This window comes from Caretta caretta, chromosome 4 (genome assembly GCF_965140235.1).
Source record: "Caretta caretta isolate rCarCar2 chromosome 4, rCarCar1.hap1, whole genome shotgun sequence".
In the NCBI taxonomy this organism is placed as follows: Eukaryota; Metazoa; Chordata; order Testudines; family Cheloniidae; genus Caretta; species Caretta caretta.
Window position 1 is genome coordinate 41,739,627 of NC_134209.1, and position 21,432 is coordinate 41,761,058.

Genomic DNA, 21,432 nt, shown 5'->3' on the forward strand with positions numbered 1-21,432 from the left:
CCAGTGCCAGGCGCCAGGCAGAGGCTGATGGGGAGGTCTCATGACTTTGTGGGGGCCACAGATCGGGTGTGCATAAATGAGCAAATGTGGGGAGAAGTGCAGCCAGAACCTCAGAAAGAGATTCTGGAGGAGACAGAAGACGAGCTGCAACTTGATGCACCTTACGTAGACGTGCACCAGTGTCTCCCTCTTGCCGCAGAAAAGAGGTGTCAGGGGAGTTTGTGAACCATGCCAGGTACATGTCTGCTTATAGCTCCGTGGAGGAGCCACCAACTAATATCCCCCATGGGCCGTGGAACCAAAGTGGAGTACACACTGGCCCAATGGAGTTCCTGGCCCTTCTCAGGTGGCAGCAGGTCCTGCTACTTGGTGTCGAGGTGAGACGCAAGGGCGAGGAAGTGGATGGTATGAAGCACAGGCATGTAAAGATGATGTCTGCGTGCAATTTGGAGGCAGACTAGCTAGCTATCATGCAGCCAGCTCAGGTGGTGAGTCGGGGGGCAGCCAAAGAGGCTCACAGGGGCCTGGGTCCCTATGACAAGTTCTGGAGGGCCAGGGCGAGGGGGGAGTGTGGCATATCTTCAGCAGCACTCCGGCCTAGAGAAGGCCCTGGTGAGGGGGGGGGACCTGTGTCCTGATATTTTGTTTCTTGTCAGCTGGTCACCCTAGGCATAAGTTAAATGCCCAGGTATCAGGACTTACGTGGTTAAGCTATTGCCTGATCTATTGATTGTATATTAGTTATATTGATTACTGAAGAATTCCCAGTTAAACCTCTGAGGCTTGGTAGGTCCTGCTCTTAAGATTAGGCCCAGTATTATTAAAATCACTGTACAGCTGGGAACCCTGACATGCATGATTGCAACTCACTCAGAAGGAAAAACCTTCTGTTTTTGTAATAGTTTTATTAACACAGGTTTCAGAGTAGCAGCCGTATTAGTCTGTATTCGCAAAAAGAAAAGGAGTACTTGTGGCACCTTAGAGACTAACAAATTTATTGGAGCATAAGCTTTCGTGAGCTACAGCTCACTTCATCGGATGCATTCAGTGGAAAATACAGTGGGGAGATTTATATACACAAAGAACATGAAACAATGGGTGTTACCATACACACTGTAACGAGAGTGATCACTTAAGATGAGCTAATACCAGCAGGAGAGCGGGTGGGGAGGGGGAAGAAAACCTTTTGAATGATAATCAAGGTGGGCCATTTCCAGCAGTTGACAAGAACGTCTGAGGAACAGTGGGGAGGGAGGGAAATAAACATGGGGAAATAGTTTTACTTTGTGTAATGACCCATCCACTCCCAGTCCCTATTCAAGCCTAATTTAATAGAATTGGAATTAATTTGCAAACTGGATACAATTAACTTAGGCTTGAATAGAGACTGGGAGTGGATGGGTCATTACACAAAGTAAAACTATTTCCCCATGTTTATTCCCCCCCCCCACTGTTCCTCAGACGTTCTTGTCAACTGCTGGAAATGGCCCATCTTGATTATCACTGCAAAAGGTTTTCTTCCCCCTCCCCCACCCGCTCTCCTGCTGGTATTAGCTCATCTTAAGTGATCACTCTCCTTACAGTGTGTATGGTAACACCCATTGTTTCATGTTCTCTGTGTATATAAATCTCCCCACTGTATTTTCCACTGAATGCATCCGATGAAGCGAGCTGTAGTTCACGAAAGCTTATGCTCAAATAAATTTGTTAGTCTCTAAGATGCCACAAGTACTCCTTTTCTTTTTATTAACACAGTTAGCAAAGTTTCATAAACGCTCCAACGTAGCAAGGTAGATAGAGAACACATAATTGGCACCTGAGCATCCACATACTCACACCACTCCATACATAATAACTTGAAGTGTCAGTCATTATCTTCACTATCATCACTGTCTTTGACACCATCCCTTGGTTGTCATCCTGGCTTCTCCTCACAGTTAGATCTCTCAAGACATGCAGACTGTGATACAACTTCTGTAATGTGTTATGCTGACACTACTATGCCTAATGCATATTCAGTAGGGGGTTATTTGTATTTATTCTTCTTCTAAGGTTGTGGTGCTCTTCTATAAGCCTTTTACCTGAGGTTCACTAGCATGGACATCAATTAGTTGCCATAGCATTCTTGTGGTCAGACATCTGCTGATGTTCCTAACTTCAAATATCCCAAGCTGGTATAAACTAGCATCTTGGGGTTAGCTGTCAACAGTTTAGCCATTACAGGATTGTATCTTGTGATATCATATGATCTAGACCTATTCTTTGTTAGCTGCTTATACTGAGCACTTATGGCTTGTTTAGCTTAGCTACTGTCTTACAGGTCTCAGATCTGCAGGTCTGTAGACTCATTTCTTTACTGCCTCAACTTTTGCCTAAGTTAGCAGATACCTAGAGTCTACAGCCCACGTGCCCACTAGCAGATTTTTAGGCACCTAGGGGCCTTTATCAGCAGAAACATAGGATGAGAATGACTCTACAGACTAGCAGTTAGGGCATTCTCCTGTCATGTAGGTGAGTCGAGTTGTCTTTGTTCTTGTCCCAGTGATTATTTATATAAAATAGAACAGCTTCAACGGGAGAAATTGGAAGAGCCTCAGCCTAGATTATCCCATAGACTAATGATTAGGGCACTCCCCAGAGAGGTAGAAGAATTGTGTCCAAATCCTTGCTCCACAGCAAGCAGAGGGAGGATTTGAACCTGTGGTCTCCCACAGCCTGTGAGAGAGCTCTAACCACAGGGATAATAGTTATAAAGCAGCCTCTGCAGGTGCTGTGTTTATTTATTTATTTATTTTTTGAGAAAGGGCTCCAGTGCCTAATTCCAGGCAAGGGTTCATGGCTGTGACTCATAAGTGGCAGGAGGCTCCTCCCTCCAGCTGGATTTAGATGCCCAAGTCCCTTTGAGGGACAGAGCATAGGCCACACCCATCTCTTCAGCATTTCCTATCGTCTCACTTAGCTGGCTTCCTGTTCAGCTTGCCTGCTATTGTGGCTCCATTTATTTAGTGCCTAACTCTCCCCATGCATCGTATAGGGAGCCAGGCATCTAACTTGGGGCTGTGGATTCCACAAGGCAGCTGGGCATTAAATGTTAGAATTAGTGTTTCAACACCTAAGTCTCCATTGTGGATCTAGCTGTAGGGTAAATTCTGGAGGCACTTGAGAAAGATCTTTTGTACTGGGATATTTGACACAATTTGTCTCTGTCAGTTTAAGCAAAATAATTGGATGACCTCACAGGGGCAGGCAGCACTATCTATTTCTTAGGTTTCATTTGAAGTTGGCCATTTACAGTTTCAGGACTTCATGCCATGGCTCTGTAGTCAATGGCAATGATTGTTTCCATTCCAAAAATCATGAAATTATCCACAAAAACAACAAGGGGTCCGGTGGCACCTTAAAGACTAACAAATTTATTTGAGCATAAGCTTTCATGGGTAAAAACCCCACTTTTTCAGATGCATGGAGTGAAAATTACAGATGCAGACAAATATGCTGACACATGAAGAGAAGGGAGTTACCACACAAGTGGAGAACCAGTGTTGACAGGGCCAATTCGATCAGGGTGGATGTAGTCCACTCCCAATAATAGATGAGGAGGTATCAATTTCAGGAGAGGCAAAGCTGCTTTTGTAATGAGCCAGCCACTCCCAGTCCCTATTCAAGCCCAAATTAATGATGTTAAATTTGCAAATGAATTTTAGTTCTGCAGTTTCTCTTTGATGTCTGTTTCTATAGTCTTTTTGTCCAAGTACAGCTACTTTCAAATCTGCTATAGAATGTCCAGGAAGATTGAAGTGTTCTCCTACTGGCTTTTGTATGTTACCATTCCTGATGTCTGATTTGTGTCCATTTATTCTTTTACGTAGGGACTGTGCGGTTTGGCCAATGTACATGGCAGAGGAGCATTACTGGCACATGATGGCATATATCACATTAGTAGACGTGCAGGTGAATGAGCCTCTGATGGTGTGGCTGATGTGGTTGGGTCCTCTGATGGTGTTGCTAGAGTAGATATGGGGACAGAGTAGGCAACGAGGTTCGCTACAGGGATTGGTTCCTGGGTTAGTGTTTCTGTGGTGTGGTGTGTAGTTTCTGGTGAGTATTTGCCTCAGGTTGGGGGGCTGTCTGTAAGTGAGCACTGGCCTGCCTCCCAAGGTCTGGGAGAGTGAGGGATCATTTTCCAGGATAGGTTGTAGATAGTTGATAATGTGCTGGAGAGGTTTTAGCTAGGGGCTGTACGTGATGGCCAGTGGTGTTACTTTCCTTGTTGGGCCTGTCCTGTAGTAGACGATTTCTGGGTACCCATCTCTATCTGTCAATCTGTTTCCCCACTTCCCCAGGTGGGTATTGTAGTTTTAAGAACGCTTGATAAAGATCTTGTAGGCGTTTGTCTCTGTCTGAGGGATTGGAGCAAATTCGGTTGTATCTTAGGGCTTGGCTTTAGACAATGGATCGTGTGATGTATCCTGGATGGAAGCTGGAGGCATGTAGGTAAGTATAGCGGTCAGTAGGTTTCCGGTATAGGGTGGTGTTTATGTGACCATCACTTATATGCACTCTAGTGTTCAGGAAGTGGATCTCTTGTGTGGACTGGTCCAGGTTGAGGTTGATGGTGGGGTGGAAATTCAAGGGCTTCCTTCCCTTGGGTCAATATGATGAAGATGTCATCAATGTAGTGCAAGTAGAGGAGGAGCATTAAGGGACGAGAGCTGAGGAAGCGTTGTTCTAAGTCAGCCATAAAAATGTTGGCATACTGTGGGGCCATGCGGGTACCCATAGCAGTGCCACTGACTTGAAGGTATAAGTTGTCCCCAAATTTGAAATGGTTGTGGGTGAGGACAAAGTCACAAAGCTCAGCCACCAGGTGTGCCGTGGCCTCATCAGCGATACTGTTCTTGACAGCTTGCAGTCCATCCTCTTGTGGAATATTGGTATAAAGAGCTTCTACATCCATGGTGGCCGGGATGATGTTTTCAGGAAGATCACCAATGCATTGTAGTTTCCTCAGAAAGTCGGTGGTGTCTCAAAGATAGCTAGGAGTGCTGGTAGCGTAGGATCTGAGGAGAGAGTCCAAATTGCCAGATAATCCTGCTGTAAGAGTGCTGATGCCTGAGATGATGGGGCGTCCAGCGTTTATGGATCTTGGGTAGCAGATAGAATACCCCTAGTCGGGACTCTGGGGTGTGTCCATGTAGATTTGTTCCCGTGCTGTACCACGGAGTTTCTTGAGCAGATGGCGTAGTTTCTTTTGGTAACCCTCAGTGGGGTCAGAGGATAGTGGCCTGTAGAATGTGGTGTTGGAGAGTTGCCTGGCAGCCTCCTGCTCATAATCCGACCTGTTCATTATGACGACAGCACCTCCTTTGTCAGCCCCTTTGATTATGACGTCAGAGTTGTTTCTGAGGCTGTGGATGGCATTGCATTCTGTACGGCTGAGGTTATGGGGCAAGTGATGCTGTTTGTTCACAATTTCAGCCTGTGCACGTCCGTGGAAGCATGCTATGTAGAAGTCCAGTCTGTCATTTCGACCGTCAGGAGGAGTCCACGCAGAATTCTTCTTCTTCCTGCGGTGTCGGTAGGCGGGTTCCTGTGGGTCAGTGCACTGTTCAGTGGTGTGTTGAAAATGTTCCTTACGTCGGAGACGGCGAAAGTAGGCTTCCAGATCACCGCAGAACTGTGTCATGTTCGTGGGGGTGGTGGGGCAGAAAGAGAATCCCCGAGATAGGACAGACTCTTCCGCTGGGCTAAGCGTGTGGTTGGCTAGATTAACAATATTGTTAGGTGAGTTGAGGGTACCACTGTAGTAGCCCCCTGTGGATACACACTAACATGGCTACCCTGATACTTGAAATTATCCAGGTACCTTTGTTACGAGGGTAGGTCCAGGGTGGGGCTGCTAACGCTCACTACATTAATCTCTTCAAGGTTTCTGGTGCATTTCAAAAGCCAAATGACACTACTTTTACTAGAGAGTAAGCTTGTTACTTCTAGTAATTGCAGTTTTTTCTTTGCCGCTGGGAAATTTACATAAAAATTATATTTCACATGGATTTCTGCTCGAGTACACTGGAAAGTCTTTCAGTATCACACAGCACATGAAACCCAACCATCTGTTATGCAACCGCAGCTTCAGTCTAATGAATTGTCTGTGGACTCAAATCATCCCCAGTTAATTAAAATGACCAATTTTAGCTAAAAATCCACTTGGGTTTTTTTTCCCTTCTGACTATCCTATTTCAAATAAGTTTCAGCTACAAGATTTTGGAAAAATCTTCTGGCTACATTCAGCACCCGGCTTTGAAATAAATTATCTGGGATTCACTGTCTCCAGTAAATTCAATTTACCCACTAATCTCAAACAGATCTTAAATTAAAATCCTCTTTTTCTGAGTGGGTGGTGCTAAAGGGAATACAAAAGCATTCAGGTGAGGTACTGAGTATGGTTGGACAATTTATGATTCAGTTGTAAGTGTATCCAGACAGACTTAGAAAACATGTCACTATTGTGGTATCAAAGCCATTTATTTGTTCCATTCTGAAGAAAATTCCAAAAAAAGCCTGTTTTCCAGCATTGCCTTGTGAGGAGTGGGTTTTTTTTTTTTTAAACATTTTGATTCATCACTGTTTTTTTGGTAAACATCTTTGCTATTAAGAAAAGGATTTTTTCTCCAAACTGCTACTTTTTTTTCTTTAGGAGTTTGAATGAGGCCTGATTTACAAGGCCTGGATTTTAAAACAGATCATGGACAACGGCGGACAAAAATGCAAGTGCACAATTGGGTATCTAATAGTTACTATGGTTGCATGCAGAGTATCAGGAGAGTATGTAACTATCCATTCCATGCCCAAGTATCAATTTGCTTGCTCACTCAGAACAGCTGCAAATGCAAACTAGTAACATAACTGTGTGTGCGCAGTATGGATTTACAGCAGTCCAGCCCTTATTTAAGAAAAAAATATGGTACAATACACCAGGTCACACTATTCATCATTAATAATATTCATTAGGAATTTATCCATTTATAGGATTAGGGAACTAATCCTGATTTCCTTTGAATGTGCTTTTGTTGTTGTTGTTGGTCAATACATTTAGACAAACAATTTAAAGAATATTGGTTTGTTTGTGAACTCTTCACCTGTTTGCTCTTTGTAATTTGTGCTTCCTCAAAATGTTATTGTTTCAGCTCTTTGATAGGATCATTGAAATGTTTTCAGCAGGAGACAAGTGAAAAACGTGTAACATACTCATGGGATAAATTTCTGGATAAATAAATATGTGATATTATTTACGCAGCTTAGAGATTCCTGAATATTTCCATGTATACCTGGAAGTAATGTAAATGGTCATCAATACCACCACCTCAGGCCACAAAATGATAACAAACCAAGAGTAAGTGTTTACTACTTCACCAACACCATTCCACAGCAGTGGTCCAACTCTTCTCCACCTTACAATAGTGCTGCTTTAGTGCTGTCATATTATTTCTCTTGGAAGACCTGTTTAAAACACAAGAAACTAAAATCAGAGTAATTGCTGGTTTTAGTCATTGGTTGGTTTGATTATGTGTCTATGTACAGTCTAACTCATTCTATCCACAGCTATGGTTTTTGAGATGAATTGGACATGTCTAGGATTTCTTGTGCCCACAGGTGGCCAACACATTGACAAGAAGTACCCAGCCACATTGCTGTACTCAGTTAGGATCCCTGCAAAGCTGACTGATCAGTCTCTACAGATTCACTCAACCTGTCTTCAAAGTGGTAATGTGTGCTAACCACAGTGCCATAGCTAAATGCTTACACCTTCACCCTCATTACAACGTGTTGCTTCATGGGGTTAGCAGCAGCGCTATGAGGATGGAGAGCTTCATCCAACCTGTAAAATCAAGGACCACAATTTCGTTTCTTTGCATCTGTTTCTTTTATTCTCCATGGACTGAATGACAAATTTACCACCCAAAGAGATGAAGGGGGATATCCCATGCCTCTTGTGTTTGGATACCAGCAAAAAAATTAGATGGTCTGTGGTGAAGCATGTGTGGTTTAGGAAACTATACCGCCTCTTTTATTTTTCCAGCATTGCGAACCAAAGAAATAAAATAAAAAATAATTATTTTCTATTTATTTTCTGTAACCAGCATCATTGTTTACTCTCAAGCATTCTTTAAAAATTTGTCGCCTCGTGTGGTCTGCTGCTACTCAGTCACCCTGCAAGGAGCAGGGAATTGCGTTAGTTTAGAGCGGTATTATTACTGCTAGCAACCCTTCATTCTTGTGTAGATTCATCACAGCTGTTTTGTGGTACAACATCAGCCTTCATTCAAACACTGAAGTTGAAAGCATGCCCCTGAGCAGCCCATAGACAATCAGCCCATCAAGATACTTCTGCTAGGGTTGTGGCTTTTGATTGTTGATCTGTTCCCACAAAGGTAAAGACATACCTTTTGGCTTCTGTGGATCTGGGTTGGTAGGAAGTTAAATCCCTTTCCATGGAGAAATTTGATAATCTGTCCCCTGAATTCAGGATTCAGTAATATCATTAGTGTAACTCTGACCATTTCTCCGCTAAACCACCTCTGCTGCTCATAGCTTTGTCCAGACTGCAGTTATGGAGACAGAGATTTATGTAATTATTTTTTATAAATATCACACACCCGTGTTGTTCCCTATGTGATTTAACTCTGTGCATTCAGGCAGGAGAATATCAAAGGAAGTTGTAAGAGAGAAACTGACAGGAAATGAAACAATGGCAAAGATAAAGTGCTATGATACACTATAGGAAGAGTCCATGAGGAAACAATGGGGAAACCATTAATTGGGGGGGAATACCCCCTGCCTGGCTCCAGCTAGTCTGGCGAAACATTCTTCCCAGACCAAAAATCCATGATCAAAGGGAATATTAAAGCCTTAAAGATGCTGGGCTAAAGAAGAAGGGGAGGGGGGGAAGGGTTGTAAGAAGATTGAGGCTGACACCCAGACTGAGACACATAAGCACAGAAAGTACTGCAAGCAGGACAGTTAGATCCTCCCATCCAGAGATGAGGGTTAGCCGAGCTGAGAGTAATTTACAAATACTGGCAAGGAAGGATTAATGTATAAGTAATGGGGAAATATGCCTATAGGACTCTGTTGTCTTAACCCTCTGTGTGCTATGTACCTTTGAGTGAAATAATAAATAATGATTTGTTAAGAAAAAACTGTTTTGAGTCACTAATCAGCCACTGTCTGAGGCTCCTTCAGGAAAAGGCTTACAGGTGCCAAACTCAGTAGGGTCTGTCACAAGAACATTGCTGGGAACAGGGAGGCCGCAGCCCAGAGATCTAGTCTGGGACTGGTTGTACCACAGAGAGGTGCAGGAAGCCAGGCCTGTCAACTGAGCGGGTGCACTGGAGAAGGACAAAAAGGGGGTTGGTGCAGTTTACCTGGTAAACATGAGGACAGGTGTGGCCAGCACCATTGCGACCTGTTACCATGCCTGCAGCACACCATGCACCAACACACAAAATCGTTTGCCATTGTGCACAAATGCTCCCACCACCATTGTGACTGCACTTGCTGTGGGCAAAGCTAAGGAGCATATGGTCCACGGCTGTGTCACTCTGTACTGTGCCATGCCAGTGTAAACAGCAAGTGCTGATCAGCTGCATTGGTGCAGTTACTCCTCTGTGTGCAATCAACAATATTCCCGCCTAACCTTCAGTTTCATTTTGGAGCACTAGCTTGCTCACATGTGAAGTCATTCCCTTAGTGACTGCATGCACAGTACTCAGCTGCTTTTGGCTATGACCGGTCACTCACAAAAAGAAAGAAAAAAAAAGGTAATACCAGTTCTTGCCATTTCCCCTACAAGTCTATGTCATTCAGGGAAAGAAGGGGTTGAAGGGTACAGGGAGTCCTTTATGTCGCGGAACATTATTATTCTTTTGTAACTAAGCAACAACACCATTGTACAAAAAAGTAGTTCAAATGCAGTTGTGCCTTTGGAACAGTCTAATGCTGTGGAACAATCTCCCATAAGAACTAAAGGCTTTAAGTGCAAGGCACACTTCTTCCACCCACCGCCTCTAACAGAAAAACACAGCATTATGTGCATGTAAAAAAATCCCCAAACCCAAAACAAGAGTATACTGCAAACATTCTATCCCTGGGGTGAGGACAAAAGAACAAACATGTGACAGATGTGAGTCATATTGATTGATGCACTAGTATATCTGAGTACCTTCCACAAGGATGGTATAAGAACCTATACAGAATAGGACAGAATTATACATTGCTATGGTCCCATTGCAGTCAACAGGACTGCTTTCCTAAATAAAGACAGCAGGGCTTGACCCTCAGAAAAGAGGCAGTAGGAGAATCAAAGTAGCAGCAACAGCATGTCCACTAGTGATGGATAAAGCTCAATGTTTGGAGGTCATATTTGGAACAGACCCCAAGGATTTGGATGCTAATCTCTAGGCTTCCCAGCCTCTTATTCCTCACCCCTCATCCGCCAAAAGACTCACTTTTTCCCACCTCCACACCCTCTTCCATCTCCTTTCCCCAACATGTCTATGAGCTTCCTTCTCCCCCAAACTCTCTTCCTCCACTTTTGGTTCTATTTTGGTCTTGCAGAATTTGGAATTGTGCAACTACATTCTTTTGTGCTATAAAGACCACGGTTTTTGTTTAGATTGTAAGGGCTTTGGGGTAGGGACTATCTTTTTGTTGTGTTTGTACAGCACCTACCACAATGGGGTCCTGGTCCATGACCAAGGCTTTAAGGGGCTCCAGTAGTACAAATAGCAAATAATTTATCAGAGTTTGTTTTCTCAGTGGTGCAGATTGTCTAATAGGCAAAAAGGGTGGTAAGTGCACTATTTTGAGCCTTTAAATAGGGTATGGCTTGTAATAGGTGTTATCTGGCAAAGGAACTTTAACAAAACTGAATCTGTGGAAGTCATCTGGCTGGTACTACAAGTAGCCCAAGAGAAGCCACCATATTGGAACCCATCACGGATACAGCATGTGCCTAATGTCACAATGGTTTGTAGTATCAGTGTGTTATCTGAGGATGCTTATACCATCATGACTTCTGCCATCATAACTAACCTGTGAATGATATCCTTTAATAAATCATCCTCACTACACAGCTACATAAAAGTGCCTAGAACTGCAAAATCATTTGTCCTTGGCACATTTATCATATGCAAATACAGTATAATGGAGGTTATAGAAAACACTGATGGGCCAGATTCACCAGCTACTTTCCACGAAGTCGGTGATGCAAAACAACCATGCACTCTTAGCTGCTACTTAAACCAGGTTTATAGCTGGTTTGTAGTCTCAGAACGTTGCAAAAGCAGCCAGAGGATAACTCAGCAAGTCTGACCCAAAAATCATAAAAAATTAACATAATCGCTTTTTACCTACCAAGAGCACATTATTTTCTACTTTTCATCTAAAAGTGGATAGCATCATTAGCACCTAAAGCAGTATAGAGAGTTTCTTTTTTTCTCTTTCACAGATGGTATCAGCTGTTGAAGAAGAAGCTGAGAAGACTGAATTCAGATCTTGGCAGGTAAAATAAAAAAAAATGAACTGATTTTAAATTGTTTGGTTTTAATTTTATATATGCACAACCTAAGACTTCACATATATTCTGGTATTGATTTGGGATTTTAATTAATTTGTCTAAAGCAGTTAGTGAAGTAGAAATGACTATAAATAATAGTTTTCATTACACACAGTCTTAATCCTTTCACCTCTGAGCCACTATTATCTTGAATAATTTTTATTTTAAAACCCACTTGTCATATATATTCCAATAAGCTAGAGCCAGCCCACTAATAGAAGTTCCACTCATGGAACGATGGCAGTTTATTTTGGCGAGTCTCACTGTGCCATAAATGTTTATGAGCAATGAAATTCAGATTCCAGTGAAAATCTGAGTTGCAAAAGCCTGCAAAACTAAGGGTATGTCTATGCTGCAAGTTGTACAGTGGCACAGCTCATACACAGGTTTTCTAGGCTTACACACAGATGAGTGAGTTTGTTTGGAGAAAAGAAAACCAGAAACTGCTGTACGTCACTGAACATATTGCTAAAGTGTGGATATACGCTACTGCCCACCTTGATGCTGGCAGACCAGGTGCCAGCTTATGCCAAGACCCTGGGGACTCACTGACCATTGACAAATGCATAGGTGGAAACCAGTCTGGCTCACCTGTGTGTTAGTACTGTTAAAGTAGATATTCGAGTTATAAGACCATGTTTAGACTTAACAAAATGCATATAGGATGCTGCATGTATTAATCTTACTTATAACATAGGATATCGATATTATAAGGTAATATTTTAAGTGCTTGCTCCGTAACTATAAAAGTGTTTCCTAAAACTGTAAAACCCCACAGTCAGGAGAGAAGCATTACCAAGTGGGAAATAATAGTTTACCACAAAAGGTGTGTCATCTCTTCCCCAACAAGAGAAGGCCTATAGACATCAGACAAGCCTTTGAAGAACATCAATGGACAAAAGACTTTGTTGATTGCTCTCCCCCTACCCATGAAGTGGAGATGTGCACAGACAAATCCTTGTCCCATGAGCTTGTGCAATATTTCTAAGCATAAGCAAGGGATTCCCCAGACTGCTTAGCTTAGGTTAGTTCTAAAGGACAGACAGAGCTTGCATATTATAGCAGCTACTATTAGTCTTAGATTCCAAAAGGTATCTCATTTGTGTATGTTTACATGCATTAACCTTGTATTGACATCTCTTTTACTTAGTATTATAGGATGGCTACAAGTATTGTCTCTGGTTTGAGATCTGAAGTACAATTGAGCTGGGGTAAGTGACTGGTCCTTTGGGACTGGGAGTAATCTGAATATTGTGATTTTTGGTGCAAGGGGCCCATCACAAAGGCAGGCTTGCCTGGGCAGCAAGATAGACTAGAGTGCCCAAGGGGACTGTCTCTGATTCCATGTTAAGGCTGTCATTATGCTTTAGGAGGTCACATGTTACTTGGTTGGTGAAATCTAATTACAGAACAGACAACCAGTTTGGGGTCTGCACCCTGTTCCTTGACAGGCTGCCGTGAGGTTAGCACTCTGGCTCATGAACTACTCTAAGCAGCTTGACAGCCACATAGTGAAGGTGTGGAGGAGGAGGTACGCTGCAGAAGGAGAACTCATACAACATTCCTCAAAGCTGGAGTGCCAACACCCTTTTGCATAGTGCGGAATACATTCCCTGTCACACCAGACCACCTGTCCTTGGCTAGGATAAAGGCAGTGGCAGTACTAAGGCTAGGAGAGTGCTTGTGTTAGACACATTCCGAAAGCGGCATAAAGGTCCCAAGGTGATGAGCGAGAGGCTTGTTCCATACTCTCCCCTACTTGTGCAGCACCAGGCTCAATCTGGCCTATAGGAAACAAACAAAATAAGAGGGGTGAAAAATGGGTGATCATTTCCTTCCTCTACTTTTCTAAAGGTATTCATGGTAATTACTTGTTTGTTACCAACAGAATTCTCAGGGCTGTATAAGAAATAAAAGAATTTATGGTCTAAGGCCCTGATGCTGCAAACACCTTATGTAACTTTCTTCCCGGAATATTCCCAGGCTCTGGCTCCAGGTGTACAACAAAGATGGCTATACAAAAGCATGAGAGATCCAGAACATTGTGCTACTAAAAGCCCCAGAGCTGCATTGAAGTAAATATGATTCCACAAGAGTGCAGAGATATTCCACAAAATTGCACAAGAGAGCTCACAGATTCCGGTGCAGGATTAGGACCTAGAGCTAGGCAAATTACAGCAGAAAAAGTGAATAAATATTAACTGAAGTGTATTAGTGAGTTTTCTTCAGCCCTCCTCACACCTATTTCATGTTGGCTGTCTGTAAACACACATAAAATAGAGATTTCTGACAGGGAGGAGTGTGAAAATGTTTCAAAGCTTCATGCACGAGTATCTGTGTGCTTATCCAGTCAAGGTATAGAAGCAAGTACCAATATATAATTGATTAGATTATAGAGGATACAAAGTGGCTGTCAAGGGACAGATTTCTGTCTCTTAAGTATGTGCAGTTTACTGCTGCTCAGTGGGTTAGGGCTGCATTTGGGAAAGACCCAACAGGAGAGAGAAATCAAGGTGGAAAAATTGGAGGAAATAATTTCAGCAAAGCATTAGACATTTTTTAACCTTAATAGTTGGTTGCACTTGTTCAACAGTACACTCTTACACTAAGTAAATACCTTATTGAATATTCTTGGCTAGGGAGTTGTGTTTGTTCATTTAGTTTTGAACATAATTGCACCCGTGTTATACACCAAAGAAGAGAAATGCCAGAATTCCATTGAACACTTATGGACTTACTGTCAAAAAGATGTGGTTGTCCCACTTTGGCTCACTCAGTAGATTTCATACAAATAAATGGACTCTATGCAAATTATGCATCAAAGTAGTGGTTATATTCTATCATCATAACAATCAAAATATAGCATAACAGGACAACAGAATATCTCCATCAGTGTAAACATCTTTACACTATCCTGCTAATGATACTGCATTTCCACAGGGTTTTATTTCACAAAATGTCAATAGTCCCCCGTCCCACCCCAGGCTCCCCATGGCATTTTTGATGGTGCCTGGGAAACATTTGTGATGTTTCTTCCTTAGCTGATGTAAATTAGCATAGGTCCATTAGCTCCAATAGAGTTACCCTGATTTATAGCACCATAGGATCTGGGCCTTATTTTTTAATCCAGAATGAATGTACAGTGTAATAATTTCAAGTTGTTGAATCCCTTTTCATGGAAACTATGTCAGACTTTCCTACAACTTTCCAAGTAAATCAAATTTGAGTAACTTTATTTTCATTTTTATAGAAAAATGTTAATGATTTGTGCAGAAAACCAAGAACGGATGTGATGCATGTTTTTTCTCCCAAGAACAGCACTAAGTACTATGTGTGCAGCAGCTTCAGCAATGGGAAAACGGAAAGTTATGTGCAAGTTTCAAGAGTGCAACTCTATTTGGCTTTTACAAAAGTTTCCCTCTACACACACCTCTTGAGGTTCAGAAGCTTGACATCTGTTTTAGTTCCTTGACGAAGAGTGGTTTAGATAAAGAATAAAACAAAAACAGTCAACTCCTAAAGATAGTTTGCCGAGTGAAAAAGTAGATACATGTGTATATGGGAGTAAGTGCTCGGACAATACCATATCCAAACATAGAACCATCAAATATGGGACTGGCTGAGATCTTAGGGGGCGGGTCTGTGTTTCTGAGGCTAGGGGTGGGGTGTGTGTGTGAGTGAGTGAGATCGATCGGGAAAAAAATTGCTCTTCTCTGGACAGGTTCCTTACCAGATGTTTCTTACTACATCAGATGACATCTGGCCATTTAAACATTTTTATAGGGTTGCATGATTTATTTAGAGAGCATGGTTGAAACTAGTGTGTGGAAAAAAAATTATTTAAATAGCTTTTACTTGCATCTCAGTAGAGATAATAAGCCACGGAATTTAAAATTAGACAAGTGCTATGCTTCCTTATAGGATTTTAAAAAGACCATTACATTTAAGCAACCTTCTATTCACATTTTGCTATTTTGTTATTTTTGCTTAGAGTCAGGGGACCTAAATAAACCTGGAGTCTCTATGGGTTATAGTTATGTACTGTTTTATACAGACTGGAGAGCCATATGCCTGCAAGCTGAGATAACTGCATAATAAACGTATGTTTTATGAAATAATACCTTTAACATGTATTAAAACCACTACCACCACCATCAGAGAAGTCTGTTCCCTACTATGTCTGCCACCCTAGAGCTCTATCAAAAATAGATTTTGAAGACCACCAATAATGGTCTTCATTTTGGAATGGAGATGGTTTTGGATGAAGTTTGCTTTTAAACCAAGAAAGAATATTTTAAAAAGGAAGGAGTACTTTTCATTATGCTCAGTCCTTTTAAGGACAACTCTTTCCATAATCAGAGTATCTAGCATTTTCACTTTCAGTGAAACCTAACTGTTGGTGAGCTGACATTTTAAACAGGAACGAGACACAAGGGGGACACGAAGAAAAAAAAAGTGGTGTAGCCTGTAAGATCTTGCTGTCATATCTGTCTACCATGAATAATGAAGTACTACAACGAACCAAATTTGATTATATATGGTTCTGATTTATTAAAAATACCCCCATCCTATTTTGGGGGCATGTGTACAATGTAAAATGCTGATTAAAGCAGAGACATGCCAGAAAGTCAATTCAATGGCCCTTTGTAGCCTACAAATAAAATTCTACCATTCAAGATGCTCGCTTTAGGCAAAAGCCTTTCAGTATGGCTGATAGGCTTGGGCTCTGGTGGATCACTGGAACTCATCTCCTTCATTGAGCAAGCCTAGCTTCTGGTCCCACACTGTTCATTGCTGAGTACTGTTAACAAAACATCCCAATGGATGCTGATTATCAGGACAAACGCACATGGAGAGAACAGGGATCTCAGACTGCAGTGAGATGAATGGAAAAGTTCAAACCTCTCAGAGTTGTTTGAAGCTCTCTACAAATAGTGACAGACATCAATGCATGATTTTATACTCAGTTCCTGCTTTTAAGGTTCCCCTCCCCCAACCATAATAGCTGGAGAGAGAAGGGGGAACACTGAAGAAGATGGCAGTTCTTCTCTCTTACTTGTTATTGGTTATAACATTTGGTACTTCCCTGTTCCCATGTAATTTTCTTTTTACTTAACTTGAACATATTTTAAAAAATCCACCAATTATGCAGCAGGTTTCTTTTCCAGCAGATTCAATTCCACTGAGTAACTTTGAATTTCTATGAGAAAGATGGCAGTTCTTCTCTCTTACTTGTTATTAGTTATAACATTTGGAACTTCCCTGTTCCCATGTAATTTTCTTTTTACTTAACTTGAACATATTTTAAAAAATCCACCAATTATGCAGCAGGTTTCTTTTCCAGCAGATTCAATTCCACTGAGTAACTTTGAATTTCTATGAGAAAGATGGCAGTTCTTCTCTCTTACTTGTTATTAGTTATAACATTTGGAACTTCCCTGTTCCCATGTAATTTTCTTTTTACTTAACTTGAACATATTTTAAAAAATCCACCAATTATGCAGCAGGCTTCCTTTCCAGCAGATTCAATTCCACTGAGTAACTTTGAATTTCTATGAGAAAGGCGGCAGCCCCTTCCTTCTGAAATGGCAAATGTTAAGGCTCTAGATCTAAATCAAAACCTTGAATTACAACCAGTAACATACAGGCAGATAATGAAGTTTATGGAAAACAGGTGTAAAATAATTCAAGCTGGTCAGAAAATGAAGTTTATGTTGCACAGAAAGTTTCAACTTTTGGCAAAAAAATTTAAAAATGAAATATTTTGGCCCAAAACTGAAATACTCTTATTCTGAAATGCTGTATTGGTGCCTTAGATCAGTAGTTTTGTGTTTCATGCGCCTGTTCCCCTCCATGGGCTGAGCTTAATAGATGGACTACATCTTCCATGATGCACCATGCTCTTGCCTCTTAATGAGACTTTTTGGTTTTCAGATGCTCAATTTCTCCCTCCCCCCCCCCACGATACCAATCAACATTTTCTGCACACAAAAGCAGATACATATAGCAAAAAAAAGCTTTGGCAAAAAAGGTCATTTAATTGAAAACCCAACTTTGTTATTGAAAAGCAGTTTCAATGGAAATTTTTCAATCAAACCTAAAAATGATGCACTTGAGAAGCAAAGCTAAGTGAGTAGCCATATTTTACACTAACTAATTTCTTTGTGACATCCAAGGGTAGTCTCAGTTAGAGCATGATTCTGTAAGCCATTGTGGAGGTAACAAAGGCACAGATGATGACTGCAGCATTGTTCATAGCTATGAAAATGCTTCTTGACAGATGCAGCTGAATAAAAGCATGCCCAGCTATTGCTACGTCTTGGGAATCCAGAAGAGTCCTGAAGTTGTGAACTTTATTACCAAAAGGCAATTGATACTATTGCTGCCATTTTGCACGGTGTCTGCCCCCACCCTACCTGAGCATTAGCCAACCCCCCATCTCAGTCGGACACTAGGACAAAGACAGTACATTGTCTCGGCTGCGTCTCCTATCTTCCCTTGAATGAAAAAAGACAAAAATGTCATCTGAACACTGATGGCTCTGCTTTCTTTATACTGCTGTACACTTTTGCTCTTATTTCAGATGAAAACTAGGGGCTTCTGAAAATATGGTAGAACTAATATATATATATAAGCTTGACTTAAGTGATTTGTACTGCTACTTTATAATCCTACACAGAAAGTAAATCTGTTTCAGTTGTTAATGTTTGAAACAGAAGTGGAAGAAGAAAGAGGACTCTGGTTGTAAAGCACAGATAGCCATACTTTTACATTTTATATGATATATATATATATATAAATAAAAAAGAGAAAGAGATATTGCCTTTGCTGAACAAAACATTAGCATTTTAAAAGTCCTCCGCATGAAACCTTGAGCTCACTTGTCATGCATCAGTGAGGTGAATATGGTAGGCAAGAGTAAGTTCCTTTACTGCAGGGAGTGTGATTTGAGAATGTTTCCTGAAAATTTGAGCCAAAGTGCAGCTGCACATCTGTTTACATTTTGCATGCAATGATATTTGACCTTTTCTGTTACTGAAATTAGTTGTCAATGTTTACAATACGTCAGCTATATTACAATGCTTTTAATCAAAACTTTTTGGTAATCCAATGTGAAGGCAGTCAGGGAATGCAAAAGTTAAAGTTTCAAACTCAGTTCTTGTTATTGTTTTGTTTATGATCATACCCATGACGTAGTAGGTGCTTTCCACTTAAAAGGATGGCTCTTGCCTCAAGGGGCTCAGTTATAGCTGCATTGCCTATAGAATACCTAACATTTTCTGTTTCTTTTTCTCTGGCTAAACATGTAGCTTAGTAAATTGTTGTTCATTATACGACAAACAGTAAAGTGTACAGATCTATAACATAGAAGTTAACTTTGCTTAACTTTAGGATTTCTTGGCTGTTTTCTGATTTTAAGTGTACAACCTAAATGGTCCTTTAACATTTAATTTGTATGTATACTTTCATCATTTTGTGTTAGCTGATCAAGATGCAAGCTGTAATTTCTGTTAAAACATGTAAGGCTGAAGTACAAGACCTGAGATCTGTGAGCACACAATACTGAAACAGCCAGAGCTTCACACATCAAAGTTGTACCTAATAATATGGCTTTTGGATAGACATTTTAATTTAAGTGTGGGAGGCTACTTTATTCTTTATAAATTTATGAACTGGGAATATGGACAAATATAGTAAAAGGAAATAAAAATACTTCACATCTCCTTTAACTGATAGCTGTTGAAACTATTTCAATGACTATCTTTCCTACTGTATATTGCAGCCTGGGATAGCGAGCGTTGCATGATCACATTGCACGGTTAGAAGTATGGACTACATGATTACTAAAAGCTAGGACTGTTGATTAATTGCAGTTAACTCACGTGATTAACTCAAAAAAATTGAGATACAAAATGTATTGCGATTAATCGCAGTTTTAATGGCACTGGTAAACAATAAAATACCAATTGAAATGTATTAAATATTTTGGATGTTTTTCTACATTTTCATATATATGGTATTCTGTTTTTTAATTGAAATAAAAGTATATATAATTTTTATTACAAATATTTATACTGTAAAAATGATAAACAAAAGAAATAGTATTTTTCAATTCACCTCATACAAGTACTGTAGTGCAATCTCTTCGTCATGAAAGTGCAACTTACAAATGTAGATTTTTCTGGTTACATAACTGCACTCAAAAACAAAACAATGTAAAAACTCCAGAACCTGTAAGTCCACTCAGTCCTACTTCTTGTTCAGCCAATTGCTGAGAGAAACAAGTTTGTTTACATTTACACAAAAAATAATGCTGCCCTCTTATTTACAATGTCACCAGACAAGTGAGAACAGACATTTGCATGGAACTTTCGTAGCTGGCAGCGCAAGGTATTTACATGCCAGATATGCTAAACATTCATATGCCCCTTCATGCTTTGGCCACCATTCCAGAGGACATGCTTCCATGCTGATGACGCTCGTTAAAAAAATAATGTATTAATTAAATTTGTGACTGAACTCCTGGGGGAAGTACTGTACGTCCCCTGCTGTTTTACTCGCATTCCGCCATATATTTCATGTTATAGCAGTCTCAGATGATGACCCAGCACATGTTGTTCATTTTAAGAACACTTTCACTGCAAATCTGACAAAACGCAAAGAAGATACCAATGCGAGATTTCTAAAGATAGCTACAGCACTCAACCCAAAGTTTAAGAATCTGAAGTGCCTTCCAAAATCTGAGCAGGACGGGATATGGAGCATGCTTTCAGAAGTCTTAGAAGAGCAACAGTCCGCAGAAACTACAGAACCCAAACCACAAAAAAAGAAAATCAACCTGCTGCTGGTGGCATCTGACTCAGATAATGAAAAGGAACATGCGTCAGTCCACACTGCTTTGGATTTTTGATGTGTTCTCCTCGATATCAGCATGGGGACATGTCCCCTGGAATGGTGCTTGAAGCATGAAGGGACATATGAATCTTTACTGCATCTGGCACGTAAGTATCTTGTGATGCCCACTACAACAGTGCCACGAGCACACCTGTTCTCACTTTCAGGTGACATTGTAAACAAGAAGTGGGCAGTCTCTCCTGAAAATGTAAAAAAATTTGTTTGAGCGATTGGCTGAAGAGTTGCAACTGTGCACGTCAGGGTTCCCAATTACATAATAATTTGAATAATACTGGACCTGATCTTGGGGCAAGAACCTGGCAACCCTCAAAGTGATAACTAGGGATTCTTAAGTAATCAATATAATACATACATAATCTAAAGATCAGGCAACACCTGCAACTCTGATTTTCACGTGTGCATACATGCAAAGTGAATAGCTGGCCTTATCTATACTAGAAAGGTTTTGCCAGTATAGCTATAGGGGAGACACAGCTATACAAGTTCTTTTGCCAGTATATCTTATACCATTCTCTGGGGAAAAAAAAAACTATACCAGCAAAAGGACTTTTGTACTGGTATAACCACCATGAGGGCTTTTCCTGGCATAGCTATGTCAGTCAGGAGTGTAGGTTTTGTTGCACTCCTGACAGTTGTTTTGGCAAAACTTTTAAGTGTAGACCAGGCCTCAAAACATCTAACTATCTGCCCTAGATACACAAAAGCTTGGGCACTCAAATTTAGCCTGAGAACATGTGACCCTAAAGATATTAAACCAGTGGGTTTAAATGGCTTTGAAGATGTTAAGTGGTAAGCAGTATTACGATGTTCTAAATATTAGAATAGTACATACTGTACATCACTGCTATTTGTACAACATTTTAGAAAAAAAGGTTATTTAATTCAATTCATTTTATTTA

At 40.8% G+C, this 21,432-nt stretch overlaps 1 long non-coding RNA gene across 1 annotated transcript in view; it reads left to right on the forward strand.

Annotated features, from left to right (window-relative positions):
- LOC142071745 (uncharacterized) overlaps positions 1–19,545 on the forward strand; it is a 63,208-nt gene extending 43,663 nt beyond the window's left edge. The window contains exons 4-6 of the long non-coding RNA XR_012667934.1: positions 11,510–11,563; positions 12,768–12,828; positions 17,898–19,545. This is a non-coding gene — a long non-coding RNA (uncharacterized LOC142071745). The remainder of the gene's footprint in view (positions 1–11,509; positions 11,564–12,767; positions 12,829–17,897) is intronic.
- Positions 19,546–21,432: the final 1,887 nt, after the last annotated feature.